This window comes from Prionailurus viverrinus, chromosome A3 (assembly GCF_022837055.1).
Source record: "Prionailurus viverrinus isolate Anna chromosome A3, UM_Priviv_1.0, whole genome shotgun sequence".
NCBI classification, from domain to species: Eukaryota; Metazoa; Chordata; class Mammalia; order Carnivora; family Felidae; genus Prionailurus; species Prionailurus viverrinus.
In genome coordinates, this window is record NC_062563.1 from 43,133,677 (window position 1) to 43,146,240 (window position 12,564).

Sequence of the window (12,564 nt, forward strand, 5' to 3'; positions counted from 1 at the left end):
ACCTGCTGAGGAGAGCAGCGCGGGCTTATAAACTATAGAAGATACCCTGAAAGGCATGCGACAGGTTTGGCTCAAGAGAGAGGGTGGGGGAGATTTACATGTTCCTGTTTGTTTTCTGAGCTAATATTGAAATTCTTCTGATTGCACTCTGAACACACCAGGTGGGCGGTGGGGGAAAAGTCCTGGGTCTGCCTTGGACTTTCAAATCAATCATAGAAAATGTGCAAAGGAATAGCTAAGGGTTGGGGGTACCTCTGTAAGTCAATGTGTGGGAAAAATGAAAAGAGGCACTTGGGTTACTTATGTTGACCCAACCAGGCAGGATGGGGATATGGGCCTCCCGGGCTGATGAGCCCTAGCAGGGCGGTTGCTTTTTTTTCCAACAGTGCCAATCAGATGTGTTACTTCTTCAGGAACAGCTCCCTGTCTCCTGATACCAGCAGGGACAGCAGGCCTTGTGGGGGACCCCAGTGCTGTGACATCACAATGTGGCCCATTCAGGATCTCAGGCCTCACTTGCCCCTGGGCCCAGGATATGTGAGTTTACCCTCCCAGGGCTGACCTGCACTTAACAGGGTCAGGGCAACGGAGACAAGTCGACCTGTGGCACGGACCCGCCAGGCGCTCTTGGTGAGTATTCACACTTCCTGAGAACCATGGAAAGAGACCCAGCCCATGGCTGGCCGGGCTAGCCCCCCAGGGTCTCATACTCACAGCGGCTCATCCGATCTGGCGACCGGGAGTGTGCCGGGACAAGCCCGAGCCTGTGTGGGGAAGCTAGTTCACCTGACTCAGACACCCCTTTCCAGACCTCTCTCGGCACGGTTGCCAAATGGAGGAAGTGGTATTCTAATCGCCACCCAGCCCCAGTCGGCCACCTGCCCCGGCTGCCTGGGCAAAGGTCATCTCGGTGCTCCATAGAGGCTCGGAATAGGGAGGCCAGGCTCCCAGATGGCACATCCACTAGAGGATCGCTCTGGGTCCCAGCTGGGGACAAAGGCAGCCATCGGCCCAGCGACACCCTTACAGCAGAGGGAGCAGGTGTAGCTTCACTGGCGACGGGAGGGATGCGAGCCCCCCCCCCCCCCCCCCCCCCCGCCGCCCGCCCCCAACCATATGCATGAAGACTTTCCTCTCTGTACGCCGTGCCTTCCCTCCTTGGCTGTTTTGAAATCCCACTGCCAGTGGCGCCGGGCGTCTCAAATCTCTTCCTTCCCTCTTGGGACAGTGAGAGATTTGAGACCATCCTGGGAAATTGGTAGATGGGTTCGCACACCGGAAGAGTAGGCAACCGAGAGGAGAGCGGGGGTGGGGTGCAGGGCCCTCTCTCTGGGAGGATGCTGGCTCTTCCCAGCTGGGACACCAGCACCCAGGCCTTCAACAGCCAACAGTGGGGACCAGAGCAGGGGCACCAGGAGGCAGAGCCAGCTTTCCCCGCTGCCCTGTCTGTCTGTCCGTTGGCTCCCCGCATCCAGAGGGACCATTCGCCAGAGAGACCAGAGGGCTCAGAACGCCTCGCACCCCGGGGTGGTTTGTCTTCTTGTGAGAGCTGACTGCCATCCTCTCCCTCACACGCGGGAGTCCAAGTCGTAGTGGTCCATCGGGCCTGCTGGGAACATTGTGTCTCATCCCAGGCCCCACTGAAGGAAAAGAACGGTCTAGAGGCTGGAGCCAGAGGGGGCCGCATCCTCCACTTGCAACAGCCCTCGTTTGGAAAGGGAAGGAACAAACAAGCGCCTACTAGTATCAGACCCCCTATCTGTTATTGCTCTGAGTTCCTGCCACCAGGAAGATGAAGTAGGTATTTTTGTGCTCATCTTACAGATATGGAAACTGAGAACTATGTTCTGTGCTGGGTGCCGTGTTCTAAGAGGGACATTAACCTAGAATTTCTATACGCTCCATATACAGGCAAGCGTATCCGTAGATTAGAGCGCGCTGAAAATAGAATGGGCTGCTTTGCGAGGCAGTAAGAATGCCTTTGGAAGCATCCAGGCAAACCGAGTACCTTCCGTCAGCAGGGCTGGGACAGGATCCTTGTGATCAGTCGGGAGCTGAACCAAAAGATCTTTAAAAGCTGTTCCAAATCCCAGATTGCAGGATCTGGGTCTCGAAACCTTGCTAAGCTCCCATGTTTGAACCCAAATGGGTCAGGCCTTCCAGGACGGCTACAAACTTTGTTAGGGGGGAAAGCCTAAAGGGACCATAGAGACCAGCTCCAGCAATCTGCTGGGCCCCAGATAGGAAAGCGGTGGTCAGGATGGTTCTAGGGGGTTGGTGTGAGGCCACAGACCAATTCCCAGAATGAATGTTTGTTGAATGGATGAATGAGGGGCGACAGGATTGGAACCAGCCTGAGTGCTAATCACACACCCCTCAGCCCATCTCTCTTCCTCTCCCAAAACTCTTTCCTATGAAGATTATGATTCAGCCAGCATTTATGGAGCACCTACTGTATGCTGAATGTGGTCACAGAGATTATTTTCCGTAATCCGCCCCTCACCCATCACGTGGGTGTCATCGTCTGCATTTCTCAGATGAGGATGTTTGGGTAACCGCCCCAAGGGGTAGAGAACTTGTGGAGCCGCCACCAACAGCAAATGACAATGCCGGTGTGGCCGACTCTAAAGAGAGCGTGCGGCCTCCAGCTGCCGCCCCCCAGCCTGAGCAGGGTCCGGGAGGGCGGTGGGAGAGGGGAACACTTTCCTATTTATCCTTCCTAAGGACAAACTTCTGGTAACTTGCCCAGTTCCTCAGGGGCTATTTTACCTCCTTAAAAAAATTTTTTTTCAAGTTTATTTATTTATTCTGAGAGAGGGAAAGAGGGCAGCGAGCGAGGGAGAGACAGAGAGAGAGAGAGAGAGATGGGGGGGAAGGAGGGAGAGAGAGAGAGAATCCCAAGCAGGCTCCGCACCATCAGCGCAGAGCCCATTGCGGGGCTCGAACCCACAAACTGAGATTATGACCTGAGCCCAAATCAAGAGATGCTCAAACGACAGCCTCCCAGGTGCCCCTCCTCAGGGGCTCTTTTACCCCCTCTTCACATTTGTCCCGGCTGCTGTCGGGCTCCCCATGGGCCTGCCTCATTCACTGCCCGTGCCTCTCGCTCTGACGGGACAAGATGGAGTGACTGTTTCCACACCAACAGATGTTATGCGCTGAGGAAGAAAATATGCTAATCAAAATCAGCTTTGGCTAATTGTAGCAATTTCCCTTCTGCGCATTGCTCTGAAATAGTAGCCACGCTCTGTTCTTTTTTTCACATCAGGGAGCCCCAAATTGGCAGCCTAAATGAGGTTGCAAAGAAGTCAGTTAAACAGGCCTTTTTGCTGCCAGTTTACCGTGGATGAAGCCTTGAACATGCTCTCCCAGTAAGACCTCAGTTCAACTGTTTGTGGACTTGATATCTTGCTGTGGATAATTCAGCCCCACTGTTGGGCTGCGAGAGCCTCATTTCATCCTGGGAAAAACCAGCACCTCCAGGGATTTAATGAGGTGCCAAGCTCAAGGGCACGTGGTCTGACCTTGAACCTTGGTCGACTCCTGGTTTGTTCCACAGCCAGCGCTGGCTGATAGAACTTTCCTCACTGAGGGAAATATTCTCATCTGTAGTGTCCCATATGCTAGTCACGAGCCATGTATGGCTCTCAAGGGCTCGAAATGTGGCTAGTGGGACGGAGGAACTGAGTTCTAAATTGTAATTTTATGTTACGTTTGGCCTAAATAGCCTTGTGTGGCTCGTGGCCACTGAACCGGTCAGTGTAGCTATAGCCCCGCCAACTTTTGGGACTTCATCTCTTGACCTCATTCTCCCCCCTCCCCCCAAACGCCCCCCACAGACCACCGCCTATGCTTCCAACAAGCCACATTGCTCCCTCAGGGCTTTGGCAACATCACCCTTCCCTCTGGTCATTGCATGGTTTGCCCCTGTTCAACGTCACCACCCGGATCAGGTGCATCCCCTCAGAGCAGCCTTCCTTGTGTTGTCTAATATTGTCCCCAGCCCCACTCCAAACTGCTCCTAAATTCAGACATTATCGTGTGTCTTAGTTCAGGCTGCTGTAACAAAGCACCATTGACTGGGGGCTTATCTCACAGTTCTAGAGGCTAGAAGTCTGAGATTGGGGGGCCAGGAGTGGAGGGTTCTGGTGATCATCTGCTTCCAAGTTGTGGACAGCCATTTCCTTGTCACCTCATGTGGTGGAAAGAGAGCTTTCTGAGGCTCCTTTTATTTATTTAGTTAGTTGGTTAGTTAGTTAGTTATTGAGAGAGCGAGAGAGGAGGGAGGGACAGAGGGAGAGGAGAGAACCTTAAGCAGGTTCCATGCCCAGCACAGAGCCTGATATGGGGCTTGATCTCACAAACCGTGAGATCATGACCTGAGTTGAAATCAAGAGTAGGACACTTCACCAACTGAGCCACCCAGGAGCCTCTCTAAGGTTCCTTTTATAAGGGCACTAATCCCATGCATGACTCTTCCACCCTAATCATTTGATGACCTAATCACCTCCCAAAGGCCCTGTCTTCTTACTGTCGCTCCTTGGGGTTAGGATTTCAATGTATGAATACTCGGGTAGGGGGAGGGGAGGGGACAAACATTCCTCCGTTGCATTGTATTTGGGTGTTTTCTTGCCTATTGCCATCTTCCTGGACAAAAACTTCAGTCCTGCAAGAGCAGGGGTGCTGTCTATCTCACGATCACTCACCCTGGACCTGGAACAGTGCCTGGAACAGCATCTGGCAGGCGGAATGTGCTCAGCAGGGTCTAGAGCGAGTGAACACCCTGCAAGAGGAAAGATAGTCGCTACTTCAGTAGGCTTTTGCTGTGTAACCCAAAACTTACTGGCTTAATACAGCAATGATCAATTATTTCTCCCAATCCCATGAGTCAGGAATTTGGGCAGGACCCAGCTCTGCATGGCATTGGCAAAGGTCACTCCCTCACCTTTCTGGAACTCACAGGGCCTCCATATGGCATCTCCATGTGGTTAGCATGGAGGTCTCAGGGTAGTCAGACTTTATGACAGCTGGCTTCTGAGGGATGATGCAGAGTTGCTAGGCTTTTGGGGGGTGAAACATAGTACTGGCACCACCAGGGCACTGCATTCTGTTGCTCCAAGCAACTCCTGGGCAAGCCCAGATAAAAGGCACGAAGACACTGCCCACCCCCCAGTGGGCGGGCAAACAGGAAGGAAGGAGCTGATGGTGGCCATCTTGGCATGCTACCACAGTCACTACCAATAACCCCATAGGGGTGCTTCTCAAACGGGGCTGTGCACACGCACCTCTGGGCTCCTTGTTAACATGCAGATCCTGATTTAGTAAGTCTGAGGTGTGGCCTGAGACTCTGCATTCCTAACAAGCTCCCAGGAGATGCCAAGCCTGAGGGTCTGTGACCATCAGAACCACGGCCAAGGCTGTGTTGGCGTGTGTTCTGTCAGGGCTGGCCCATGTTTAGGTTTGGCCTGGAACACTACCACTGGTGCATCATTCCATTGGGTTCAGCATTACCAACTGTTGCCTGGGTCCCTGGGATCAGTCCTTTTTTGCCTGGTCCCACACGATGCCAAGGGAACCATCCCACTCCATTTCCCAGATGCTTCCCGCACACTGCTTCATCAAGCTCTACAGTCCCTTCCCCCTTTCCGCTAATATTGGATTCCCACCACACCGCTTGTAAAATTGGTGGGGTAGGGTTCTTTCGGTTACAAGGTTAGAACCAAACTCAAAATAGTTTAGTGGAAAAGGATGGGTGAATGTGCCATGGCTTCAGGAAAGCCTGGATCCAGCCCGTTGGTGATCTTGTCAAGGCATTATTTGCCCCCGTCATCAGCTCTGCCTCCCCTAGGGATCTCTCTGGCAGACCCTTCCACAGTAGAGGAAGAGACAACGCCCTGCTTTGCAACCATGCCAGGAAGAAGGCACCAGTTCTTTCCAAACCTTCCCAGCAAAAGTGCCGGAGTTCTCTGGTTCGTCCCACTGGAGTGCCATGCCTGTAACAAACCAATCACGATGGCCAGGAGGATGTTTTACCTCAACAGTCAGGCCTATGTCACAGGTATGTTCCTGGAGCCAGGTGGTGAGACCAGCCCCACCCAAGCCACGTGGAAGATAGTCAAGAAAGGTGCAGAAATCAGAAAGGAGAGAGAGGTCTTGAGAAGTCAAGAACTCGCCACAGTTGGCCATGCAAAACAGATGTTCTGTGATGGCCAGGGAAGCAGAGGGCAGGAGCCTTATCAATTCCAGGTGGCCCATAGCCAGCCAGGACCTCTGGACCCCAGCACAGACTCAGGAGCTGAGACTACCAGAAAAGACTTGAGAATTAGCCAAGGCATGTTCCGCAGAACACTGGCCAAAGGGATGTTAACTGATGTCACCTAAAAAGCTTTCTGGTCCAGGAAGCTTAGAAGATGGTGCATTAAGCCAAGACAGAAGTTCCTTGCTGCACAGGACTTGTCAGGGCCTTGAATAAGCTGGACTATGCTATGAATCTTCAAGAGTGAGGGGAAGATGAGAGGCTAATGTTCTTTTGAGCACACTTTAGAAAATTATCAACCTAACTCCACCTCACCCATTTTATAGATGAAACAGCTAAGGCAGAGGAGGGGAAAGTGCTTTAGGCAAGTTAATGTAACTAGTTAGTATGGAGCTTCTCCCCAGCTGCCGTGACAGTGACAAATCTGATCCTGCATGGAAGCGTTGCCTTGTAGCTCAGGGTGGCCTGTCCCCCAGCACTGGTTGTTTTCCTTCCCTCTGGAGGGTGTTTGCTTTCCTCTCCCTCAGACACCCCCTGCAATGGCCCTTGGCTTCTGTAAGGGGCCACAGACCCCTGCCTGGGACCTTCCCCTTGGGGCTGTCAGGCCGACGGGATCCGCTGACGGGGCAGAAAGCCCCTTGGGTCTGCACTTGGAAAAACATAGCCACCCAACTGGCAAGATGGCAGCATTTTGAGGTTGAAGAGGCTTGAACGTTGGCCAAACGCGGAAGAGAGCAACAGCCAGGGCACTGCGAGTGCCGGGCAGGAGGGGCTGGGGGAAATGAGGTTCCTGGGGCCAAGTGTGCTCTGTAAATCCAGACAGAGATTGTGCGTCAGAGCTGTGGGGTCAGGTGCTGGTTATAACAACAACATCTCCGTGGACCTCTCTGGTCTGAGCCCTTCATGTGTGATGCTTCTAAGCCACTCGATGGCCCACAGTTGCAAAGCATAGAGGGCGGCCATTGGTGACTTGGCAGTAACCTCAACATGAAGGATTCAAGCTCCTCTCCTTGCCAAGTACACAGTTGCGGATGTGTTATTAAGAGCTTCAGTTTTGTCATCCGTTAAGTGGGCCAAAAATGAGTTCCAGAGTATGTAGACACACACACACACACACACACATACACACACATACACATACACATTTGAGGATTCAATGTGCCTTGTCTATCCATAATGAGAACTCCTTATGCGGTGGTGGTAATGGACAGGTGGATTCAGGTCCAGGTTCCTGGCTAGTCAGGGGCAAAGCCAACATCAAACACAGGTCCAGCCAATGCCCTGGCTTGACTCTTTCCTGCCCCTGTGCCACCACTCAGGGCAGCAGCACTGAGCATACAGCAATGGCTCAGAACCCAAGATGTGCAAAGGGCTTTTCAAGTCTTCCTTTGTATCAGAGCAGGGTAGCAGATGTGTCTCTTTGGTCACTTCCAGGGGACTCTATCCAAAGGCCGGGTGGAGAAGTAGATGTTGTGAGCAGGGTGGGCTGTGTGTATCTGACTCACGCGAGCAGGACCAGCACCAAGCATGACTTGGTTGCACATCTGCCATCAGCAATCAAGTTCTGGAAGGGAAGAGACTGGGGACCACACCCTGGCATTTTCAGCCAGGTTTACATGGACTGGAAATCATGTCTCCACCAGTGGATGCTCCCCCCCCCCCCCGCTTAAATTGAGATATAAATGGACATATATATCATGTTAGTTTCAGGTGTATAACATAATGATTTAATAATTGTTTATATTGTGAAACTATCACCACGGTTAAGTCTAGTTAGCATCCAACATCACACATAGTAACAAATTTTGTTCTTGTGATGGGAACTTTGAAGATCTACTATCTAAGCAACTTTCAAATACACAATACAAGATCTTTTTTTAAAGTTTATTTTTATTTATTTGGAGAGAGAAAGATAGAGAGGGAGAGGCAGACAGAGAAGAAGACAGCATCCCAAGCAGACTCTGCGCTGTCAGCACAAAGCCCGACACAGGCCTTGAACTCACAAACCGCGAGATCATGACCTGAGCCGAAATCAAGAGTCTGGTGCTTAACTGACTGAGCCACTCAGGTGCCCCTATAATACGATATTATTGACTAGAGTCACCATGCTGGACATAAGTCCCAGTGACTTATTTATTTTATAAACGAAAGTTTGTGCCTTTTGACCCCTTTCATCCATTTCCTCCACTCCCACCCCTCACCTCTGGCAACCACCAATCTGTTCTCTGTATCTATGAGCTCAGTTTGTTTTTATTCATTTGTTTTTTAGATTTGACATATAAGTGAGGTCATGTGATATTTGTCTTTCTCCATCGTATTTCACTTAGCATGATGTCCTCAAGTTCCATTTATGTTGCGTGTGGCAAGATTTGCTTTTGTTGCTGAGTAATATTCCATTTTATGTGTATGCCACAATTTCTTTGTCCATTCATCCATCCATGGACACTTAGGTTGTTTCCATGTCTCGGCTGCTGTAAATAATGTTTCAATGAACATGAGGGTGCATGTATCTTTTTGAATTAGCATTTTCGCTTTCTTTAGATAAATACCCAGAAGTGGAATTGCTGAATCATCTGGTAGTTCTATTTTTAATTTTTTGAGGAACTTCCATCCTGTTTTCCATAGTGGCTGCACCAGTTTACATTCCCACCAGCAGTGCACAAGGGTTCCCTTTTTACAGCACTCGCGTGTCCAGTCTTTTAGATAATAGCCATTCTAACAGGAGTGAGGTGATACCTTATTGTGGTGTTGATTTGCATTTTCCTGAGGATTGACCATCATCAGATGCTTTTTAGATGAAAATCCCCATGGAGGACTTAAGGGAAGATGCTGGGAGTAGCGTCTGGCCACCAAGTGGAAAGATGGGAGTGGAAGTAAGGATGTTGGTTGCCTGTTTGTAGATAACCTTCATGGGGGACAGTCTGAACATGTTCCCAAGAAACCGTGTCCAAGTCTGTTTGTTTGAGAGAGAGCGCGCAGAGGGGAGAGAGGCAGAGAGAGAGAATCTTAAGCAAGCTCCACACTCAGCACGGAGCCTGATGCAGAGCTCAGTCCCATGACCCTGGGATCGTGATCTGAGCTGAAATCAAGAGTCTGATGTTCAACCGACTGAGCCACCCAGGTGCCCCAAACCATGTGCAAGTTTAAAGATGAGAACCACTCATCCACTTGAAACTTGAAGGCAGAGGTTCACAGACTTCTGAAATTTGACGTCAAGTTGTATTTATGTATGCAAGCTGGACATTTTTCTGGAAGAAACTGGTGGTATGGCTTTGTGTGGTTGGGCCCACATCGTGTTATAGGTATTTGAAGTATTGCCCAACATTTAGAAAATGGGAGCTTTCACATAAAACTCTACATTTTTAGATTCTTTTGAAATAACTCACAAGATCTGGCCACCCGGGACCCATGTTCCTGAGAGGGGACTACCTCCTTTTCGTGGGATGTGGGACCACACTCAGCCACAGCCCCCACATTTTGTGGCCTCTCTGATGAATGCCAAATGTCAGTCCTTGTTTATCTTTGCCCTTGCACTGTTTTTCCTCACTCATTTATTTATTTTTTCACTTACTTGGACCCTTTGCATTTCTGTTTGTCGCCTCTCATCTGAACTTTTAATAGATGCTCAAAACAGTGTCTGATTTCAAAAGAGTCATTGAGGTTCTTTCAGCCTAAACTCTTCCCTGACAATCCAGGGTTGAGACTGGTCCTTAGCGGGAGAGGGGCACCACCCTTCCCAGGCCAGGGAACTGAGTCTCTTCCCTCTAAGGAATGTGGCTATGGTGCATGTCCAAGAGCGTGTTTACAAATGGGCAGGCTTATCGTTTGATGGCTACAATACACCAAAAGGTCTCCAGGAATTACTGAAACTCCTTTGTGTAATCTCTGCAAAAGTCCTGTTTGCAATACAAAACAGTTCATTATCTGCTCACATAAATAATGCAATAAATGAAATCAATGGCAATCTTTGGGAAATCCTTTCTTTATGGCCTTGAGAACCTGGCTTTGAATGGAAACAAATCAGAAAGAGAAGAACACCACTGTCTGGCAGGGGCCCTCTATCTGAAGCCAGAGCTTAGAAGGCTAGTGATTTTTTGGGGAAGACTTTTTGCACTTGGGAAGGTTGGGTAAGTCACCCAACCTTTTTGCACTTGGGAAAATGGGTAAGGGCCATTTTCTGAACTGAAACTCCTAGAACATAGACACACGCCCTCGCAACCAGAGACATGCAGAATGGGAGGGGGCCTTAGAAGAAGGACCACTAGGCTGAGGACCAGGAAACAAGGACAGGTACATAAAATGTGAGCAAAAGGAATCAAGGAAAGCTGAATCTAGGCCTAAAGCGTGCTGTCTGACAAAAAACAGGCGGAAGACACATGGCATGGTGACCTCACGTATCTTAGGGTGGGACCAGTGCAGCGCTTACTATAGTATACAACTGCACCGTTCCCCCTATACCATGAGACGTCCCCGTGCTGGCCATCAGCCAGCCGCCCCAGTTTGTATTTGCACCCAAATGACAGAATGCAGTGCAGAGCTGGAAGGAGAGAAAATGACGGCCCAGAAACCCAGCAGAAGCCTCTCCTGACGACTCAGCACTTGGGAATGCAGATTTTAGTCTGAGGCTCACTTGGGTTTGAGGCCCGGCAATGCCTTGGGTCGGTGAAAGCATTTTATCTGTAAAATGGGGGCAATCACAGAACCCACGTCCTCACAGGGAGGGCAGGGTGAATGAGGTAATACATGGGAAAGAACTTCCCATGATGCCTTGGGGAACCTACAGAGGCACTAACTGCTCTCTTAGGCTGGCTTTCCCAGTCACCAACCCTGAGAACCTAGTTGAAGTGCAGTTAGTTCATTCGGGAGGGGTTCAGGTCATACAAGCAGGAGAGCGAGGAGCTAAAACAGGAAGGGAGAGGCCACTAACTCTGCTCACAAGCCATCGGGACTCGACCCCTCTGGGGACATCTTGGAGGTGACCTGGAACACGCCTCTGAGTTGTCCCACCTGAGCCCTGCCAGCACTGAGCATTTATCCATCTGCTGGCACGCGTCAGCTGCCGGGAGAGCCACAGGTGCCGGCTGAGGGAACCGTGAACCCCTAAGAGGATGTGGGCAGGCAAGGACACCTGCTACTGTTGCTGCTGTTGGCCTTCTGAGGCCTCTCCTGGAGAGGAAAGAGCGTGGGCTTTGGAGCCCCCCAGATCTGAGCGACATCCCAATGTTGCCTCTTACTAGATAATGGGACCCTCTTTGCCCCTCTGGGCCTTAGTTGCTCCATGTCTCAAAACAGAAACAATTTTCCAGTGCTGCCGAATGAATTTTGAGGATTCTGTGGGACTACGGCCAGAAAGAGGCAAGCACGTAGTGGGTGGAGAAAGTAAGGCCCGCAGGGCAAAGAGGGCCCCATATCTAGTAAGAGGCAATGTTGGGATGTCGCTCAGATCCGGGGGGCTCCAAAGCCCACGCTCTTTCCTCTCCAGGAGAGGCCTCAGAAGGCCGACAGCAGCGATGGTAGCAGGTGTCCCTGCCCGAACCACATCTGTTTGGTTCCATTTCTCCCACTTGCCCACAATCCTTGTTTCAGTTCCCAGACGCAGGGTGAGCCCTGCTGGCACCAGACGTTCTTTCCAGATGAGCAGGGGCGCCCTGACGTCCAAACTAGTGTTTGCCTCAAGGCGACTTCTGAGTGATGTGTTGTCCTACAGCAATTATCTCCCTAGCCATGTATTATCATGCCATTTCCCCCTTAGCTACAAGCTTTGTGAGTCTGCGGCTTTCATCAGATCCAGACGGGGAGGCATAAGTGGAATAAGATCCAGGAGGGAAAGCCCAACAGAAAGAATTTCTGACTCCTGCAGTTCACCTGGCAGCCCAGGGTCGGGAGTGTGGGCAGATTTAGGGGCTTTTGCTGAGTCAGAGGTGTAGGAGAGAGCTGCCTGAAAAAAAATGCAGGATTCCCCGTGAAATTTGAATTTCAGATAATCAATGAATAACCTCTTTGGTATGTCTGTCTCTTTTTTTTGTTTAAAGTTTATTTATTTTGAGAGGGAGAGGCAGAGGCAGAGAGGGAGGGAGAGAGAACCCCAAGCAGGCCCCATGCTGTCAGCATGGAGCCCGACACAGGGCTTCAGCCCATGAACCATGAGATCATTACTTGAGCTGAAACCAAGAGTCAGATGCTTAACCAGCTGAGCCACCCGGGCGCCCCTGGTACGTCTGTCTTATGAAATACTTGGGGATCGTACTTAGCCTATAAGGTTTTTTTTTTATTATTTATTTGAAATTCAAACCTAACTGAGCATTTTG

The 12,564-nt window shown here is 50.6% G+C and overlaps 1 protein-coding gene across 3 annotated transcripts in view; it reads left to right on the forward strand.

Moving 5' to 3' along the window:
- Nucleotides 1-527: 527 nt before the first annotated feature.
- The window catches only part of BANF2 (BANF family member 2), a 37,295-nt gene continuing 25,258 nt past the window's right edge, over nucleotides 528-12,564 (forward strand). For 2 of the 3 annotated variants that reach the window (XM_047853693.1, XM_047853692.1), the window contains exon 1: nucleotides 528-630. The gene's annotated coding sequence lies outside the window, so the exon portion shown is untranslated. Of the gene's footprint in view, nucleotides 631-1,634; nucleotides 1,798-12,564 lie in introns of all 3 variants that reach the window. The other variant, XM_047853694.1, reaches the window with a different exon arrangement.